The sequence below is a fragment of the Artibeus jamaicensis genome, unplaced genomic scaffold (assembly GCF_021234435.1).
Source record: "Artibeus jamaicensis isolate MK-2021 breed Jamaican fruit bat unplaced genomic scaffold, CSHL_Jam_final contig_386, whole genome shotgun sequence".
Taxonomy (NCBI): domain Eukaryota; kingdom Metazoa; phylum Chordata; class Mammalia; order Chiroptera; family Phyllostomidae; genus Artibeus; species Artibeus jamaicensis.
Genome location: NW_026521811.1, coordinates 1,221,531 through 1,243,469, shown reverse-complemented (window position 1 = coordinate 1,243,469; position 21,939 = coordinate 1,221,531). Strand labels below are relative to the sequence as shown.

Sequence of the window (21,939 nt, the reverse complement as noted above, 5' to 3'; positions counted from 1 at the left end):
CATTAAGAAATCATTAAGTGGTTGATAGTATTACCAAAATTAATAAAGAAAACCTTCATTTATAGCAATAGAGTCTTTTCTGGAACATAGCCCTTGCAACTCTTCAGTGTGAGCTACATGATGTTACCAGCACTGAAAGCAGGTGGCAGGGACACAATTCAAAGGAATGAATCTCTGTTTTGAAATGTCAGGTTCTGTGACATCTGGATGGGAAACATATTGTTATGCACTTAGAACTATCCAGGTCACTCTTAGATCATTACATGTTGGCCCAAGCATACTTTTCCTTTAAGTAGCATTTGCCCTAATAAAAATAAAACTATTAGGTTCCAGGTAAGTTGAGTGTATATTGATCTGCAGGCAGCCAGAGTTTCTGAATACAGCTGGAAAGGATTAATTTGGAATAAAAGAATATAGTCCCTGATAGCTCTGGTAAATATGAAAACAAATGCAAGCAATATAGTAAAAACACAGGTTTTTGCTAAGAATCCAGATTTTGACTGAAATAACTGATATAGGGCAAGTATCATTCTAGAAAAATCCTTGTGAAAACAGATTAAGCAGAGGTAAAAGGAATGTGGTCTGGCCACATGTATCATTTATGTTTAGCCCTTTATGAGGCCGATGAAACAGAAGTGCAAAGCACACTGCTTCTGATGAGAGGAGACATTGAGATTGAGCTTGTTTCATGAAGACTGACTGTATTAGATAGTGACCTCCTTGAGACCAGGGAGTATCATTCATCCTTTTCATTACTAGAACCTGGCTCAGTCCTGTCACAAGGAACCCCCGTAAACCTTTGCTGCAGGTATGAGTGGCCAGTTACAAGTTTGTCTATCAGAAGGAGACAGTGAACAAATTCAGCTTGTCAGCATAAATGCTAATGGCAGTCTTATATCAATGGGCGGAACCCTTGGACACTGCTAATGAGGAACTTGGCCCAGCCAGCTGACTGAGGATAGCATGTTGGGCAGCAGACCATCATCAATCAGCAGGCTTCCAGGTTGTACCCAGGACCAACAGGACAGATGCTCTTTTGTTGTGTATCTGTTGAACAGTAAGTGGTCTTCAGGCAGATACCAGTCTTGGATAGAAGCAATCACAAGGTCTTTGGTTCAAAATCCTCAGGGAAGGAGAGATAGAAACAAGTTGAAGAGAGCAGCTGTTTTTTCCAGGTTCATAGCACAACTCGTAAGAATTTGTTTGTTAGGAATTTCAAGGCAAAGGAGTGTAGAAAAGATGATCATTGTGTGGAAATATCTCTTAGGGGATTCCAGAATATAAGCTGTAAGAAGAGTAACAAAACCAAATGGCTCACTGAAATCTCAGGTAGCTCTATCGGATAGGAATTATTGGTGTTCTCTTGTTCAAAGGCTGTGACTGAGCTTCAGAGAGACTAGAATATGGTCTAGGGGTACATAGTGGCTGGTCCTATCAGTATCCCTAATTTTACCATCTCAAAGGTTGTTATGAGGTTTTAAGTATTAAAAACATTGGAGAAAGAAGCTCTGGCTGGTATAGCTCAGTGGATTGAGCATGGGCCTGCGAACCAAAAGATTGTGGTTCGATTCCCAGCCAGGGCACATGCCTGGGTTGTAGGCCAGTTCCCAGCAGGGGATGCACAAGAAGCAACCATACATTGATATTTCTCTCCCTGTCTCCTTCCCTTCCCTTCCCTTCTAAAGATAAATAAATAAAACTTTTTAAAAGGTTAAAAAAAGTAAAAAAAAAAAACATTGGAGAAAGAGGCAACAAACACTAGTTTTAGCTCTTCATAATCAACAATAACCCAGTGGTTAGGTAGCTTAACTCTGTTTTTTTTTGGTGTCTGGTTTATAAACCTTGGGGTTTTTAGTAGTGTTTTCCTTTTTTATTCTGTACATATGGATCAATATTTGTAAATGAAAAATTGTGTTGTGATAAATTTGGATAGACATTAATCTTATTCATTTATTTGTAACCTAATATGTGTCTGATAGGTGCTCAGAGTCATAAATTTGTAATTACTTTTCTTAAGTAATACTTGTTTTTGAATAGAGATATAAAATAAATGAGATTACAGGAAAGGGGAAAAGAAATAAATTTTCTGAGTATATAACATTCATTGAGTGAGACTTGTGAAAGAGTCAGGTACAAACTCTTTGAGAACCAAATCTATGCTTAATGCTGGGAAAGTCACTTTATTCCTAAGGTCTAATTTAATATATTTAACCATGTGAGGCAGTTATTGTGCCTACTTTAGAACAGCAATTTTCAACCATTTTGATCTCATGGCACACATAAACTAATTACTAAAATTCTGCACATACCAAAAAGTATGTTATATTTTTTGCCAGTCTGACAAAAATAAGTATAATTTTGATTTATTCACAGTGGATGGCTATCGTTATATTGCTGTTATCATTTTTTAATTTGAAAGCCTAAGGGAAAAAAGCTAAGTGCTCCTTAATAAATAATCAGATATTGAATGTTTTAAAATTTTCTTTTTTATTTTTAAATTTATTCTTATTATTTTATTGTTGTTCAAGTACAGTTGTCTCCATTTTTTCCCTACCAGATCCCACTGCTCCACCTATCCCCACATCCCACCACTGATCCTACCCTCTTTTGGCTTTGTCCATGTGTCCTTTTATACATGTTCTTTGATGACCCTTCCCTTTTTATCCCCTGTTGTCCACCTCCTCCCCTCTCTGGTTATAGTTAGTTTGTTCATTATTTCCATGTCTGGTTATATTTTTCTTGCTTGTTTTTTTTATTGGTTAGATTCTACTCATAAGTGAGATCATACAGTATTTGTCATTCACTGCCTAGCTTATTTCACTTAGTATAATGCTCTCCAGATCCATCCATGCTGTCACGAAGGGTAAGAACTCCATGCTGCATAGTATTCTATTATGTAAACATTCCATAGTTTATTGATCCACTCATTTGTTGATGGGCACTGAGGTTGCTTCCATCACTTGGCTGTTGTAAATTGTGCTGCTATGAGCACTGGAGCACATAAGTTCTTTTGGATTGGTGTTTCAGGATTCTTGTTTTAAAAAATTTTTGCAGCACACTGGTGTACTGGCACACGCCTGTTGAAAATTGCTGCTTAGAAATATGGAGACTGAGAAAAGCTAAATAAGCTCATAACTAATACATGGATAGACCAGTATTAGAATCCACCTGTAAAGCCACTCTTGGACTGTATCTCACGGTCTATTTTATAAATTATATACAAAAAGGTGAAATGTCAGCTAAAGTTTGGTGTATTTTAATCAGGTAGGGATTTAATTCACATGTTTGGAGCCTACAAATCTAGTGGAAAGGTGTAAGGTACCAGTTCTAGCACAAGCCCCTTGCTGAGTCCTAGCACCATGCAGGTGTAACTTAAGGGAGAACGTTACCTTTAGGCATCCCTTAGTGACATGTCAGCACAAGAACCTTCACTATGTCCTTAGTTGTCTGAGGAGTACGGAGGAGGGACAACTGTCCTGTGATCCAGGACATGGCCATTGCTTCTGGAAGCTAATGTGGAAATGCTGCAGAGCTTCTGTAGACAAGCTTTGTGTCTCCATAACCAGGATAGCCAGCAGCCACTTCCCAGAGCCACAGTGAGCTGCTCTTGGCCTCAATTCTGCTTCCACATATGAACTGAGTATATGTGCCAGGCAGAACTAGATTTGTGTATTTAATCCCATTTACAGTGGAGTCTGGGAAATAAAAATTTTAGCTTTGCAAATTCCCAGCTAGAAGGAGGAGAGAATAAAGGATAAGTAAGCCATTCCATAAAAGGTTTTATTATTAATTAAAATGTAATAATTGTTACTGTCTGGATTTTCTAACTTGATACATCACAAAACAGCAAGCTACTGTTAAATGGCTACCTGTCTTTTTACTATCTGCTATTCTTGATGTCCTCAGGATGCTACTGAATGAGGAGGACCTCAGCTTTGGACATGGTTCTTGCACTTTTTATGAGTGTGCAAAGCCATTTGTGTCTAATGGCAGTTTTATGGTCCACTGACTAAAATGTAGCATTTTACCACCCATAGACTGTGACATGTTTATAATAGGAGCTTAATCTGGAAATATTCTAGAGGGAGTTTATGAATATAATTTAGCATCAGAAAAACTCTCTCTAGGTGTCAAATAGAACATTAGATTAATATTTGGGCCTTGGATTTCAAGGTTAGTTTTGTCCTCCTTCAAGAGTCACAGTGATATTAGTAGGTAATCTGAAGATTGAAATCTGAATTTCAATTCAGTGGGATTGAATTGAAATGGGAGATCGGGCCTTACGAATGTGCATTAATGCTAAAAACAGCAGAAGAGTAGCATAATTAACATACCTGAAATTCGATTTCCTAGTACAAAGAAAAAATTGTTTTTATCATAACAAGCAATGTCAATAGTCTTAGTTATTATATGTGAAGATCTTTATTTCTACAAGTTTATGGGCTTTTTCTAAATCTCCAGCATGTATTTTACTAGATTTTGACCTTTTCTTTAACTCTTTCAATCATATACTATTTAATGGCACAAATGTTTATTTCTTCTCCAAGATGTTCAGTTCCTAAAATCAAATAGTTACATTATATTTCTATACTTTGTCTGAAGTATTTCCATACTTTAATTAGTGTAGATGTATTTCCTAGCTCTCTAAGTACTTTTATGTACTTAGAGACTATAATTCAAGGCAAAGGGGAAATTATACTATTTAAATGATTATCCTGTTCTAAAATACTCTAGAAAACTCAGTGTTCAGAAGAGGACTAGAAGAGGACTAAGAGGAACTTGGAAATGCCATGGCAGTAAAAGATGACTCAATATTTTGTAATCAGAAATTTGAAGTGTGCTTCAGTTTTTATTTTAATTTTTTTCTGAGTCTTCTTCCATCAGTAAGATTTTGTCAAAATAATTTTCTGAGGTAACGTAACTGTTAATCAGTGAAAAAAGACTTAAGGAGAGAATTGATGATATCACACAATTACTACATGACAGATAAGTGCCTATGATAGACAGCACTTTGTAGCACTTTGTCCTATCATACACGACAAAGGCATCCACACAGTTGTCATCCATCTGTGGGTGTGTTCTGGGATAATGTAGGCCTGAGTACACACATGTATTGCTCTACTCAGGGATCTGTCAGCCTCAGTCAGTGTGATTATGGGGGTTTTATGTCTGCACTTATCTTTGTCATGTGTCACATGTGAACAAACATGACAAGAAGGATTAGTATGGTGAGTGTGACTTTGTGTTTATGTGTATATATCAAAGAATATAAAAGTGGGTAACTTGCATGTGAACAAGGCTATATTCCTTTGTACTTGTTTTTTTTGTTTTTTTAAAATATATTTTATTGATTATGCTATTACAGTTCTATTTCACCCTTCATTGCCCTCCACCCTGCACCCCTCCCCCACCATTCCCCCCCTTTAGTTTATGACCATGTGTCTCAAGTTCTTTAGATTCTATATTTCCCATACTATTCTTGCCCTCCCCCCTATCTATTTTCTACCTACCATCTATGCTACTTATTTTCTATACCTTCTCCACCCTTCTCCCACTCCCCTGTTGCTAACCCTCCATGTGATCTTCATTTCTATGGTTCCGCTCCTGATCTAGCTGTCCTCTTAGTTTGTTTTTGTTTTAGGTGTGGATCTTAGTAACTGTGAGTTTGCTGTCCTTTCACTGTTCATCTTTTTTATCTTCTTTTTCTTAGGTAAGTTCCTTTAACATTTCATATAATAAGGGCTTGGTGATGATGAACTTCTTGAATTTGATCTTATCAGAGAAGCACTTTATCTGTCCTCCTATTCTAAATGAAAGCTTTGCTGGATACAGCAGTCTTGGATGTAGGTGTTTGGATTTCATAAGTTGGAATACTTCTTTCCAGCCCCTTCTTGCCTGTAAGGTCTCTTTTGAGAAATCAGCTGACAGTCTGATGGGAAGTCCTTTGTAGGTGACTGTCCCCTTATCTGTTGCTGCTTCTAGGATTCTCTCCTTCATTTTCATCTTGGCTAATGTAATGATGATGTGCCTTGGTGTGTTCCTTCTTGGGTCCAACTTCTTTGGGAGTCTCTGAGCTTCCTGGATTTCCTGGAAGTCTATTTCCTTTGCCAGATTGGAGACGTTCTCCTTTATTATTTGTTCAAATAAGTGTTCCACTTGTGGCTGTTCCTCTTCTCCTTCTGGTACCCCTATAATTCGGATGTTGGACCATTTAAAGATGTCCTGGAGGCTTCTAAGCCTCTCCTCATTTTTTTGAATTCTTGTTTCTTCATCCTTTTCTGTTTGGTCATTTTTTTCTTCCTTCTGGTCCACTCCTTTGATTTGAGTCCCAGTTTCCTTTCCATTACTATTGGTTTCCTGTGTATTTGCATTCATTTCAATTAGTTTAGCCTTCATATGTTCCTCTAATATGTGACTATAATCAACCAGTTCTGTGAGCATCCTGATCACCAGTGTTTTGAACTGTGCATTTGAAAGTTTGGCTATTTCTTCATTGCTTAGATTTATTGGCTCTGGGGCTCTGAGTTGTTCTTGAGCCATATTTTGATCTCTTTGTGCCTGTTATGTACAAGGAGGTGTTCACCAGGGCGGGGCTACCCAGGTCGCTGGTTTGTGATGCTATATGTGGGGGCATGTCAGAGAGAGGCCACCCAGGTCACTGGTTTGTGACACTGTATGTGGGGGCGGGGTCAGAGAGGGACAATGGCAGTCCCCTCTGCCACTTTCCGCCACTGGGGCCTGCACGGTCTGTCTCACCAGTTCACTCCTTCACTGGTTTATCTGCCCTCAAATGTGTGACTATGGTTAGCCCTCAGTGGGTCGACCACCTTGCGCCCTCAGTGGGTCTGCCCACTACACCAAACCTGGGATCCGCCTATGGCTGCTGGTGCGCCTGGGTTGTGCACCCAGATCAGTCCCATGGATCTTTCCTGCCCAACCCCGCTCTGCTGCTGGCTCTGCCCCTCTTACCAGTTTTGCTGAAGGGTTCGTTGTTGTCAGACTTCCGTGTAGTTCAATTTTCTGTGGTTTGGCTGCGTTTTTGTTGCTAAAACTTTGTTGTTTTTAAACTTGGTTGTGTGAGAAGGCACAGTGCTTCCACCTACGCCCCCATCTTGGTGGAAGTCATTGCACTTGTTTCTAAGACATTTGGTTACCAGTATTGATTGGCTGTGTCCTGCTTAACTTTCTGCCATCTTGGCACTCACCTTCACCATGACGGAGCATCAGTAGTATCACTCATATCTTTGCTCTTTCAGAATCTCCAGACTGTGGATCCCAGAGCTCAACCAGGAATCAGAAGGTAACACTAGGGGTGCAACAAGACAAAAAAAAATGGCTGAAACAGAAAAACAGATCAAAGCTCCAGAAATAATACAACTAAGTTACCAAGTGATAGCCAACCTATCAGATGCACAGTTCAAAGATCAGGATGCTCACAGAACTGGTTGAATTTGGTCACAAATTAGATGAAAAAATGAAGGCTACACTAAGTGAAATGAAGGAAAATGCACAGGGAACCAATAGTGCTGGGAAGAAAACTGGGATTCAAATCAATGGAGTGGAACAAAAGGAAGAAAGAAGCAACCAAACAGAAAAGAATGAAGAAACAAGAATTCAAAAAAATGATGAGAGGCTGAGGAATCTCCAGGACATCTTTAAATGTTCCAACCTCCGAATCATAGGGGTACCAGGAGAAGAGGGAGAGCAACAAGTGGAAAAGTTATTTGAACAAATAATGAAGGAGAACTTCTCCAGTCTGGCAAAGGAAATAGACTTGCAGGAAGTCCAGAAAGCTCAGAGAGTCCCAAAGAAGTTGGACTGAAGGAGGAACACACCAAGGCACATCATAATTACATTACCCAAGATGAAAATGAAGGAGAGAATCCTAGAAGCAGCAAGAGATAAGTGGATAGTCACTTACAAAGGAATTGCCATCAGACTGTCAGCAGATTTCTCAAAAGAGACCTTACAGGCAAAAAGGGGCTGGAAAGAAGTATTCCAAGTCATGAAAGACAAGAACCTATATCCAAGATTGCTCTATCCAGCAAAGCTTTCATTTAGAATTGAAGGGCAGATAAAGTGCTTCCTAGATAAGGTCAAGTTAAAGGAGTTCATCATCATCAAGCCCTTATTTTATGAAGTGTTAAAGGGACTTATGTAAGAAAAAGAAGATAAAAGACATGTATAGTGAAATGACAGTAAACTCACAATTATTAAGCACACCTAAAACAAAAGCAAGCTAAGAAAACAACTAGAACAGGAACAGAACTACAGAAATGGAGATCACATGGAGGGATAGCAACAGGGGAGTGGGAGGAGGAGAGGGGGGAAAGGTACAGAGAATAAGTAGCTTAGATGGTAAGTAGAAAATAGACAGGGGGAGGGCAAGAATACTATGGGAAATGTAAAAGGTAAAGAACTTAAGACACATGGACATGAACTAAAGGGGTGGGTGGGTGGGAGATGATGTGCAGGATGGAGGGGAATGAAGGGGGAAATGGGACAACTGTAATCACATAATCAATAAAATATATTTTAAAAATTAAAAAAAAATAACACTGATGGCAGCCCACCCTCAAAGGATAAAACCAGGGAGGTATCTGATGCAGCAACAAGAAATATACAGATACGTGGTCACTGCTGACTTTTTTTGAATTTTAATACAGTACTTTACAAATTGATTTTAGCAAGCAAAATATTCCCCTCTGCACAGTTCTCCCATACCTGTTATTTCAAAAGATTTGAAACTTACTAAAATGCCTTTCTACTTCTAGTGTCTTTATCTTGGAGGTGAATGAGGAGAATATTAGTGTGAGCTGAACAGATTCTTAACTCAGGGAAAAGAAGCCACTGATCTTTGGTTGGAAGACAGAGCAGATGTAGTTAAGGGTGAGAAGAGGATTCAAAAGATGACTAGCAAGCATTTCTGGCAATGTTTACATGAAGACACCAAATGAAAATCTGAGTCACTGATATATTTAGCAGCACAACTGTTCTCAACAACAGCAGCAAATGGTTCCACAGATAACAGGGGAAATGTTGGGTTCTGTAGACTTGCCAGCCAAAATGGAAGAAAACCTAAAAAACAATGTCAGGTGTTATTTAGCAGCTGTAAGTTCTCAGAGACAGTCTCCAGCGTGAGGTTCATGGACTTTAAAGTAAAGCCAATGTGGCCAGCAACAAATTGCCAGCAAATTTGTATAAACAAGGGCAAGGGATTACATTCCAGAAATACAGAGACTCTTGTTCTCATTTTGGTTCTGCTTTCTGGCAATCAGTTCTAGAGACTCTTTAATGAAAGTATATTTCCTCTTCAGGCTTCCTTGGGTACCCAGGGCTGGCTTTTCTTTTTGATATGTCTGTGGACTTCATTCCTGCCAGATTTTATTACTCAGGGTATCCTAGTTGAGTCAGATTGGGAGTCATATGATTGTATGCAGACACATGGTAGAGACCTTCAACATTTCATTGTTGGCCAGTAAATGGCCATCAATAAGTCCTAACCAGCAGCACTTATTCAATGAATTTGTCAAAGATGCACTATTTGAAAAAATATCTCCTCCAGTGAGCTCCATGTGAAATCTCCTTCCTCCCTGCTTTGTTTCTTTGTTTCAAACCTCCTTCCTTCCAGATCTGATTTAATCTCGCCTGTAGACTAGCGCCTGCTCTCTGGATTTATATTCCTGATCAGTACCAGTCCTGGGCTTCCTGTGATGGATGGCTTGCTAAAATGTAGTCATCCTGCCTCATCTTGCTGACTCAGACTCTAACAGATAAAGGAGCAAGTCTGCCCTCATAGGATGGATATTTACATGTGTGCACTAAATCCGAGATCCCACTGACCTTGTTATTAGTTGAGTTTATCAGCAGGGTTCACTGCAGAAAACAGAGGGTCACCACTTATTTCAATAGCAGAGGTGGGGCTTGTAGGGAGTTTGAGGTTTACAGTCATTGGAAAGGTTAGGTAAAAGGGCAGGAAAGTCTCTACTAACACATCACTGAGGTGCAGGGCTCTTCAGACTCATCTGGAGTCCACTACAAATCTCAAGAGTCTCTGGAAACTTTAACAGAATGCAGTGTTAAAATGAGAAGTCTGTGAAATACTGCTCAGAAGCTACATGGCTCTCATACTTTCTCACACACGGACACATCTCTTTCTGGAATTACGACTCTTGATTGGGACAAGTGTTGGGTTCACCTTGTAAAAATGAGATGGATCCTCCACCAAAAATTTGGTTCAGATATCAAGATATGATATCCATGCATTTATTGCAAAAGGATGAAAGGTTTTTTACTCACACAGGGAAGCTTTCTTCTTTAAAGTTTGTGAAATTACAGAAAGGTAGGAAGAATGAAAATGATGTTAATTTGGGGGATTTCTTCTGTATCTCAAAATCTTTAATTTGAGAAGATGTAAGTGAAATAGGTGGGAGTGGAGTCCACTTCCTCCTGTGCATGGGTGGGACACCTAGCTTATTGCCTGAGGAACAGAGTGAAGAGCAAATGGTATGTCAGCATATATGAAGATTCAAGGCCAAAACTAGAGGACATTGAAAAGTCATATGATATGGAGAGTGCTGTAGGACTATAAGGTCCTTGGGACCAGAACAGGGACCAGGGCAGCTGCAGCCCCAGGCCCACTGGGGCCCACTGGGTCTGGCACAAGATTCTTGGGAGAGAGTCAGTTCAGTGGCTCCCTCCCCTGCCAAACAAGGTTTGTGCAGCACCAGGATGGACCTGGATGGTTGAAATTGCTGCAGGGAATAAGGACAAAGTGGGAAACCACAGGGACAGTGTGCACCTGCTGAGACTGTGGATGACAGCTGGGAAGAGGTGTGCCATGAGAGACCCTGACCCATAGAGTCTCCAGTTTGGTTGGACAGTTGGGTTGTATGAATGGCCAGGCGCTTGTTTGGAGCAGCAGGATTGAATAGGAGGAAATTTTCAAAAACAAAAAGAGGCACTCAGCAGCTGTTTAGGGAATTCTCCCACAGCAGCCGCCCCCACCTGCCCTTTGTGCTGCCTTTGCAGCCTCTGCTGCCAGGACCGCTACTGAGCCCCTACCTCTGGCTGCAGCAACAGAGGAGCCCCAGCCTCACCTGTGATCCCAGTGGTGTGCCACTGCCCCCACCCTTTTACAGCTGCTACTGCAGCAGCAGAAGCTGGTATGCACTGACACCTTCACCTTCAAAATGACTGCAATTCCTCTCTAGGAGGCCAAGAACTCATGCCCACAGCCTCAGGGCAGAAAGCACCTGACCCTGCCACCCAACACCCAGCCAGTGCAGTAGCAGCAGCAGCAGCAGCAGCAGCAGCAGCAGCAGCAGCAGCAGGAGAGGCTGCATGCTCACACCTGAAGCCCCAGGGATGGCACATACCCAAACCCTCAGCCCAGCACCTGCTAATCTCACCCCAGCTGCAGAGGCTGAGCACACATGCCCACAGCCCTGGGGATGGTGCACACCTTACCCTACTGCCCAGAGGAATCTCACACCCAACCTCACTGCCCCAGGCACAGCTGTGGAGGAGGCGCATGCAGCATCAGCTGCAGCAGCCATGGCAGTGCAGGGCCGATTGGCTCTCTAAGACGAAGGCAGAGACACCCCTGCAGAGGAGAGCTGCAGGGCTCAGGGAGTCAGCAATCCCCAGAAAGACTTAATTAGTAGGGGGCTGAACTACCCTGAAGAGACTCTGAGAGTCCCTAACATCTAGGACAGCAAAGAGTGAGAAGGTGGAATGTGAATTGCCCCTAATTGGTGCACCTCAAGAACAGCACAACTGGTGGGCTGCAGGCATAGGCCAAGCGCAGAAGGGTACTGAGGGCCTGGCAGTGGACTGAGGAACTGCACTGGAGGATGGGCAACTGTGAAGAGTATGGCTTAGACCTGGCCCCCATCCCCACAAAACCACAGGAAAGGATAAAAGTGAAACCAATTCCCCCCTTAGCCTGCTACAGCCAGGAAGACCAACAGAATTGGCTTGGCTTATTTAAAACCAGCAAGAGGCCTTTTTAAAAATTATTATTCTTCCTTTCTTATTTTTTAAAAAAATTCCTTCTTCCTTCATTATTTCTTTTTTATTCCCACAAGTGAGACAATAAAACCTGGAGCTGTGAAAGGACCAGAGTTAGACCCAAAGAGGGGTCATCCCAACAACTGAGACAGTGAGACAGATTTCACTTTGCTATTACAGAGAACTTGCAAGTTATTGTATATTTGTATTATTATTTTTTCATTAGGTTTACATATTTTATTTATTAGTATTTTTATTTATCTTCTTTCTGTTTAGTTTTCTTCACTTGGTTTGTTAAATTATGTTGTTTGACTAATTTCCCTTGTTCTCTCTTTCATAGTGTATTTTTAATTTTCCATCTTTCACTTCACTTGGAATCCAATAGCACACTACTCTAGGTCCTCTACTTTCTATTCTTCTTATTTAGTACACATAGATTCTGTAATATGATTGTTGCTCCATTACTATTGTAAATAATTGCTGTTCCATACAATCGTAAATACTACACAACACAATTCCCAGATCTTAACTCACTTCACTGTTTCTGGAAAATTCATTGCCATTGTAGTTAATTATATTCTCCTGTACACTACACCTATTTTTTATCCTTTACTCACATTTTACCTCATAATCTGATCTCCCATAAGGGCACTGCTTTCTAGATTCAACTCACAATACTTTGCCCCACAAGACTCATATTTTTTCCACACTTTATAAAAAGTGAGTAGTTGGGTGAAATATCACCATTAACATTATACCCAGAGGATCTCCTATATCTTCTCTATGGGCTGATACTTTAAATACCATAGAATTTACTTCCACTGTCTTAAACCATTTTGCCTTCCCCATGAAACTGATCACAGAAAAGAGTAGGAGGGAGCTGTAAACACCAGTATATGTGCAGAAAGAAGAAACCCACAAACAAAGGAATCATGAACAGATAAAAACAGAAGAAGGAGTGAGTGAAAGACACACTAACCTCTACCCTGAACTGATCTGGAAATACAACTAAAGGGTGGAGAAATTACCCAGGAGAAAGAACTGAACAACAGTGAAAAGACTGAAAACTTCATACAGACAGAAGAATCAGCTTCAACACAACCTGTCACACCTGCAAAAAAGAATACAAGACATGATGGGTGGAGTGACCCTCAGTTAACAATCTGGAGGGAAGGACCCAACAAAGAAAGACACAACAACACTCAAAGCCCAAAACATACAGAGAGCCAACATAAATGACACCCCAATACCAACAAGCTCAGAAAATTAAGGAAAATTCACTGCTGAATCTAACAGGTATTCTACCATAGAAATTCACACTATAAATACAGGGAGTCAGAAAAAAATCAATTTAACAAGCTGAGGCTAACAAGAAAAGTGTCACAAACCATGGAAAGATGAAACTATACCCAAATGAAAGGAAAGGAGGAGACCTCAGAAAGAATGCTAAATAAAATATAGGCAAGTCAACTGTCACATATTGAGTTCAAAGCAATGGTGATAAGGAAGTTCCATGAGATTACAGAGTATTAGCAGAAACTACAGGGAAACTACAGTGAACTCACTGCGAACTATATCAACATGAAAAAGGAAATAGAAACCATCAATAAGGGCCCAGAAGAAATGAAGAATACAATTTATGAACTGAAGAACACAGTAGAAGGAATCAAAAGCAGGATCGATGAGGCAGAGGATTGGATTAGTGAGCTAGAGGACAAAGTAGAAGAAAAACACCCAAAGAGCAGAAAAGGAAAAGAGACTCAGAAAGAATTAAGAGGAATTAAGGGAAATGCAGTACAACATGAAATGTAATATCTGTATAATAGGGATACCACAAGGAGAAGAAGAGCAAGGGACAGAAAACTTGTTTGAAAAAGTAACGATGGAAAACTTTCCTAATCTGATGAGAGAAAAAGTCACACAAATCCAGGAAACACAGAGAGCCCCTATCCAGAAGAACCCAAAGGAACTCATTTCAAGACATATCATAAATAAAATGGCAAAATTCCAAGACAAAGACAGAGTCTTAAAGGCAGCAAGGGAGAAACAAGAAGTAACATATGAGGGAACCCTGATAAGGCTAGCAGCTGACTTCTCAATGAAAATGCTACAGGCAGAGAGGAATGGCAGGAGATATTCCAAGTAATGAAATCCAAGGGACTACAACCAAACCCACTCTATCCATCAAGGCTCTCAATAAAAATAGAAGCCAAATAAGGAGCTTCCCAGACAAAAGAAGTCTGAAAGCATATACCTCCAAACCAGCTCTGCAAGAGATGCTAAAGGGTCTGCTTTAAGAACAGTAAGAAAAAGAGTGAGAGAGAGAGGAACACAGGAACAAAAAATGGCACTGAATAAGTACCACTCAATAATAACCTTAAACATAAATGGATTAAGTGCCCCGATCAAAAGACATAGAATAGCTGAATGGATAAGAAAGAATGACCCACACATATGCTGCCTACAAGAGACCTACCTCAGGACAAAAGACCTATACACATACTAAAAGTGAAGGGCTGGAAACAAATTTTCCAAGCAAACAGGGAAAAAAGCCGGGGTAGCAATACTCATATCAGACAAAATAGACTTCAAAACAAGGGCCATAAAAAACCCAGAGGGTTACTTCATAATACTCAAGGGAAGAATCCATCAAGAACACATAAACATTGTAAATATATGCACCCAACATAGGAGCACCAAATAAAGAAAATCTTGGAGGACTTTGAGAAGAATATTGGAAGTAGCACAGTTATAGTAGAGGAGTTTGACACCCTATTGTAAAAAAATGAACAGATCTTCTGAATAAAATATCAATAAAGATACTGTGGCATTGAACGATACCCTAGATCAATGGGTTTCCCTGATATAATAGAGCCTTTCATCCCAAAGAAGCAAAATACACATTCTTTTCAAATGCACAGGAACATTTTCAAAGATAGACCATGATAGGACACAAAAGAAGCCTCAACAAATTCAAGAAACTGGAAATCATACCAAACATTTTGTCTAATCACAGGGGACTGAAACTAGAAACCTACCTCAGGAAAAAAACTCAAAAATACTCAAACTCTTGGAGATTGAATCGAATGCTATTAAACAATGAATGGTTTAAAAATCAGATTAAGGAATTAATTAAAGAGTTTCTTGAAGCAAGAGAAAATGAACTCACAGCAATGAAAACATATGGGACACAGTGAAGGCAGTCCTGAGAAGGAAGTTGATAGTGAACCAGGCCTACCTAAAAAGATAAAAACAAACAACCTAACCCTACATATGTAAGATCTTGAAGAACAACAACAAACACAGCCCAGGGCAAGTAAAAGGGAGGGAATAACTAAGATCAGAGGAGAATTAAATGACATAGAGACAAAAAGCACAATTCTAAGGATTAAATGATCCAGGAGCTGGTTCTTTGGGAAAAAAAAATTGAAATTGACAAGCCTTTAAGCAGATTCATCAAGAAAAAAAAGACAGGGCCCAAATAAACACAATTAGAGGAGAGATTACAACCGATACCACAAAAATACAAAGGATAGTAAGAAATACTACAAACAACTGTATATCAAAAAATGTGAAAATTTCAGGGAAATGTACAAATTTCTACAAAAGTATTAACTCCCCAAACTGAATGAAGAAGGAAATCTGAACAGAACAATAACAGCAGATGAAATTGAAACAGTAATTAAAAAATCCTGACATACAGAAATCCTGGACCAGATGGTTTCACAGGAGAATTCTATAAAACATTTAAGGAAGAGCTAACCTCTATCATACAAAGACTCTTACAAAAAATCCAAGAAAACAGAGGACTCCCAAACTCCTTTTATGAAGCCAATATAATCCTAATCCAAGATACAGATAAAGACACACACACACAAAACTTCAGGCCAATATCACTAATGAACATACATGCTAAAATCATCAACAAAATATTGGCAAAATGTATTCAGCAATACACTAAAAAGATCATAACTCATGACAAAGTGAAATTCATCCCAAGGATGCAAGGATTGTACAATATTTGCAAATCAATAAACATAGTACACATAAACAAAAGCAAAGATAAAAATCACATGATCATATCAATAGATGCACAAAAAGCATTTGATGAGGTACAGAACTCATTTATGATAAAAACACCCTGCAAACGGGAATGGAGGATTCCTCTATATAATAAAGGTCATATGAGACACCTACAGACCACATCATACTCAATGGGAAAAGACCTAGAGCTTTTCCACTAAGATCTGGAACAAAGCAAGGATGCCTGCTTTCAACAATCCAATTCAACATAGTATTGGAAGTCCTAGCCACAGTAATCAGACAAGGAAAAGAAATAAAAGGCATCCAAATTGAAAATGAGGAAGCAAAACTGTCATTGTTTGCAGATGACATGATAGTGTATATATAAAATCCTACAGACTTCACCAAAAACCTACTTGACCTAATAAGTTAATTTTCTAAAACAACAGTATACAAAGTCAATATCCAGAAATCAAAGGAATTTTTGGACACCAACAATGAAGCATCAGAAGCAAAAAATTTTTTAAAAATCTCATTTCCAAACTAACAAGAAAAACAAAGTACCTAGGAATAAACCTAACCAAGGAGGTAAAAGATCTGTACTCAGAAAACTAAACAAAACTGAAGAAAAAAATTAAGGAAGATAAACAAATCAAAGCATGTACCATGCTTATGGATTGGAGGAATTAACATAATCAAAATTATCACACTACTCTAAGCAATTTATAGATTCAGTGCAATCTCTATTTAAGTACCAATGAAATGTTTCACAGATATGGAACAAAATATTTCAGAAATTTATGTGAAACTATAAATGATTCCAAAGAGCTGCAGCAATTTTGAGAAAGAAGAACAAAGTAGCAGGGACCAAGACGCCTGATATCAAACTATTCCAAAGCTACTGTAATGAAAACAACCTGGTGCTGGCATAAGAACAGACACAGACCAATGGAATAGAACAGAGAGCCCAGAAATAAACTCAAGTTCCTATGGTCAATTAATATTTGACAAAGGAAGGTGAAGCATAAAATGGAGTAAAAATGGTCTCTTCAACAAATAGTGTTGGGAGATCTGGAGAGCTACATGCAAAAAGAAACTTAATCACCAACTTACATCATACACAAAAATAAATTTGAGGTGGATAAAAGACTTAAATGTAAGTTATGACACAATAAAATTCCTACAGGAAAACATCAGGAGAAAATCTCAGACATTTCATTTAGGAATATCTTCACTGTTATGTCCCCTACAGCAAGGGACATAAAGGAAAGATTAACAAACGGAACTTTATCAAATTAAAAATCTTCTGCCTGGCTAAAGAAAACAGCATTAAAATGAAAAGAGAACTAACTATATGGGAAAAGATATTTGCCAATGATACCTTGGACAAGGGTGTAATCTCCAAAATATATAAAGAAAGTATATAACTCTACTTCAGGAAGACAAAAAAAAAATTGGCCAAAGACCTGAACACACACTTCTTCAAGGAGGACATACAGTGGGATCAGAGACATATGAAAAGATGCTTAGCATCAGTAGTCATCAGAGAGATGCAAATTAAAACTACAATGAGATACCATTTCACATCAGTCAGAATGACCATCATAAAGCAACAAACACGTGTTGGAGAGCATGTGGAGGAAAGGGAACTCTCATGTACTGTTGGTGGGAATGCAGACTGGTGCAGCCACTGTGGAAAACAATATGGAATTTCCTCAGGAAACTAAAAATTTAACTGCTTTTTGACCCAGCAGTTCAACTGCTGGGATTATACCCTATGAATTCTGAAACACCAATCCAAAAGATGAACCTATGCACTTCAATGTTCATAGCAGCACAATTAAAATAGCCAAGTGCTGGAAGCAACCTAAGTGCCCATCAGCAAATGAGTGGATCAAAAAACTGTGGTACATTTGCACAATGAAATTCTAAGCAGCAGAAAGAAAGAAGGAGCTCCTGCCCCTTGAGACAACATGGATGGAACTGGAGATCATTATGCTAAGTGAAATAAGCTAGGCAGTAAAGGTTAAATACCATATGAGCTGATATTTAACTGGAAAAGAATCAACAAAAGAATAAAGTGAGGAAAATATAACCCGAGACACTGAAAATAAGTAGTACCTGACAGTAACCAGAGAGGAGGTGGGGATGATAATGCGGGGAAAGATAGAGGATGGAAGGAAGGGAAGGAGGGGGGTTTGGGTGGGGTAGAGTGGAGTGGTATGGGGGGAATGCAGACAACTGTAGTTGAACAAGAATAAAATAACTTTTTAAAAGACCATTAATTTTAGCAGGTGGGTAGAGCTTTCAGATGACAGAATCCTAGCTGTCTTAAATCTCATATTTAGATATTTTGAGGCATTAAAACTTTATTATATGAGTAGTGCTATAGGTATTATGTATTTTTTAAGATAAATTTTATTTTTTAGAGCAGTTTTAGGTTCATAGCAAGGGAGCTTTTCTTTTTTTCTACCTGAACTTTCAATACTTATTCTTGGGTCACTGAAATACAAGTGAGGACAAAATAAAAATGCTTTGGAGGACAAAACCTGCATTAAATTATCAAATATGGGTCGTACTGAAGACACTGGTGTTTTTATCAATTATGATAATTTTATATTGATTTTTAAAATATATTTTTTATTTTATTGATTATGCCATTACATTTGTTCTATTCCCCCTTCATTCCCCTCCACCCTGCACACTCCTCTCCCACTATTCCCCCCTCTTTAGTTCATGAACACGTCTCAAGTTCTTTAGATTCTATATTTCCTATACTATTCTTACCCTCCCCCCATCTATTTTCTTTTTTTTAAAATTTTTTTATTAAATTTATTTATTTTTTTGAATTGATTATGCTGTTACAGTTGTTCTATTCCTCCCTCCATTCCCCTCCACCCTGCCCCCCCAACCCCACCATTACCCCCCTTTAGTTTATGTCCATGTGTCTCAAGTCCTTTAGGTTCTATATTTCCCATACTATTCTCGCCCCCCCCCCATCTATTTTCTATCTACTGTCTATGCTACTTGTTTTCTGTACCTTCTCCCCCCATCTCCTCCTCCCACTCCCCTGTTGCTAACCCTCCTTGAGATCTTCATTTCTATGTTTCCACTCCTGCTCTAGCTGTCCTTTTAGTTTGCTTTCGTTTTAGGTGTGGTTGTTAATAACTGTGAGTTTGTTGTCCTTTCACTGTTCATGTTTCTTTAACTTCTTTTTCTTAGATAAGTCCCTTTAACATTTCATATAATAAGGGCTTGGTGATGATGAACTCCTTGAATTTGGTCTTATCTGAGAAGCACCTTATCTGTCCTTCCATTCTAAATGAAAGTTTTGCTGGGTAGAGCAATCTTGGTTGTAGGTCTTTAGATTTCATGACTTGGAATATTTCTTTCCAGCCCCTTCTTGCCTGTAAGGTCTCTTTTGAGAAATCTGCTGACAGTCTGATGGGGACTCCTTTGTAGGTGATTGTCCCCTTAGCTCTTGCTGCTTCCAGGATTCTTTCCTTCATTTTAATTTTGGCTAATGTAATTATGATATGCCTTGGTGTGTTTCTTCTTGAGTCCAACTTTTTTGGTACTCTCTGGGCTTCTTGGATTTCTTGGAAGTCTATTTCCTTTGCCAGATTGGGGAAATTTTCTTTTATTATTTGTTCAAATAGTTTTTCCACTGGTGGTTGTGTCTTTCCCCCCTTCTGGTACCCCTATAATTCGGATATTGGAGCGTTTAAAGATGTCCTGGAGGTTCCTAAGACTCTCCTCATTTCTTTGAATTCTTGCTCCTTGACTCTTTTCTGTTTGGCCATTATTTGCTTTCTTCTGGTCCACTCCATTGATTTGAGTCCCAGTTTCCTTTTCATCTCTATGGGATTCCTGTGGAATTCCATTCATTTCCCTTAATTTAGCCTCCATATGTTTCTCTAATTTGTGGCTGTAATCCACCAGATCTGTGAGGAAGGTGATGACCAGTGTTTTAAACTGTGCGTCTGAGAGTTTTGCTATTTCTTCGTCATTTAGATTTATCTCTGGGGCTTTGAGTTCTGCCTGCGACATTTTTGGTCTGTTCTGGCCCTTTAAGTGGGACAAGCGGTGCCTTGGAGTCCCAGGTCGCTGGGCCCTGTATGTGGGGGCGTGGTCAGAGCGGGGAAATGGCGCGCCGCAGGGTGGTCCAACCGCTCACTCCCTCACTCGCGCGCAACCAGGCAACCACAGTCAACTTGCTGCCACCGCCTCCCCACTGTGTCCTCTGTAGTCGCTCCCCCGGTGGGCTGCTCGGTGGCTCACTAGGATCAATCCTGGGTTTGGAACCCGCGCGTCTGGATTCCGCGCCCGGTCCGACCGAGCCCTCCTTTGTAAGTCCTCACCCGACGCCGGTTTTGCCCCTTACCGGTCGGGCTGAAGAATTTGTTGTTAGCGGACTTCCGAAAAGTTCAGTTTTCCGTGTTCTGGTTGTGTTTTCTGATGCTAATATTTAGTTGTCCCTAAACTTGGTTGTGTGAGGAGGCAGGCACATCCAGCTAAACCTCCATCTTGGCGGAAGTAGTAACCCCCCTATCTATTTTCTATCTACTGTCTGCTACTTATTTTCTTTACCTTCTCCCCCCTTTTCCTTCTCCCACTCCCCTGTTGCTAACCCTCCATGTGATCTTCATTTCTATGGTTCCGCTCCTGATCTAGCTGTCCTCTTAGTTTGTTTTTGTTTTAGGTGTGGTTGTTAATAACTGTGAGTTTGCTGTCCTTTCACTGTTCATCTTTTTTATCTTCTTTTTCTTAGGTAAGTCCCTTTATCATTTCATATAATAAGGGCTTGGTGATGATGAACTCCTTGAATTTGATCTTATCTGAGAAGCACTTTATCTGTCCTTCCATTCTAAATGAAAGCTTTGCTGGATACAGCAATGTTGGATGTAGGTCCTTGCCTTTCATGACTTGGAATACTTCTTTCCAGCCCCTTTTTGCCTGTAAGGTCTCTTTTGAGAAATCCGCTGACAGTCTCATGGGAACTTTTTTGTAGGTGACTGTCCCCTTATCTGTTGCTGCTTCTAGGATTCTCTCCTTCATTTTCATCTTGGCTAATGTAATGATGATGTGCCTTGGTGTGTTCCTTCTTGGATCCAACTTCTTTGGGACTCTCTGAGCTTCCTGGATTTCCTGGAAGTCTATTGCCTTTACTAGAATGGGGAAGTTCTCCTTTATTATTTGTTCAAATAATGTTTCCACTCATAACTCTTCCTCTTCTTCTTCTGGTACTCCTATAATTTGGATGTTGAAGCATTTAAAGATATCTTGGAGGTTCCTAAGCCTCTCCTCATTTTTTTGAATTCTTGTTTCTTCATATTTTTCTGTTTGGTAATTTTTTTTTCCTTCCTTCTGGTCCACTCCCTTGATTTGAGTCCCAGTTTCCTTTCCATTACTATTGGTTTCCCGTGTATTTTCATTCATTTCAATTAGTTTAGCCTTCATATGTTTTTCTAATTTGTGACTAAAATCAACCAGTTCTGTGTACATCCTGACCACCAGTGTTTTGAACTGTGCATCTGAAAGTTTGGCTATTTCTTCATCGCTTAGATTTATTGGCTCTGGAGCTCTGAGTTATTCTTGAACCATATTTAGATCTGTTTGTTCCTGTTATGTATGAAGAGAGGCACCTTAGGTGTTCCCCAGGGCGGGGCCACCCAGGTTGCTGGTTTGTGATGCTGTATGTGGGGGCGGGGTCAGAGAGGGAGCAATGGTGGTCCTCTCTGCTCACCAGGTCTGCCTCACTGCTCACCCCCGCCTATTTATCTGAGAGCAAATGTGCGAGCCCGCCGCCCTGCTCTGGGGCCTGCTCGGTCTCTCTCAGTGCTTGTTTCTTCACTGGTTTATCTGCACACAAATGCGGGACTGCGGTCAGCCAGCCGCGCCACG

General features: G+C 39.8%; 1 protein-coding gene across 4 annotated transcripts in view; it reads left to right on the top strand.

The window, feature by feature from the left end:
* Positions 1-21,939, top strand: part of LOC128627336 (endogenous retrovirus group K member 5 Gag polyprotein-like) — a 119,435-nt gene that overhangs the window by 86,406 nt on the left and 11,090 nt on the right. For 2 of the 4 annotated variants that reach the window (XR_008391497.1, XR_008391498.1), the window contains one exon: positions 7,257-8,440. The exons of the other annotated variants lie outside the window; for them this stretch is intronic. The gene's annotated coding sequence lies outside the window, so the exon portion shown is untranslated. Of the gene's footprint in view, positions 1-7,256; positions 8,441-21,939 lie in introns of those variants that run through there. 4 annotated transcript variants of the gene reach the window in all.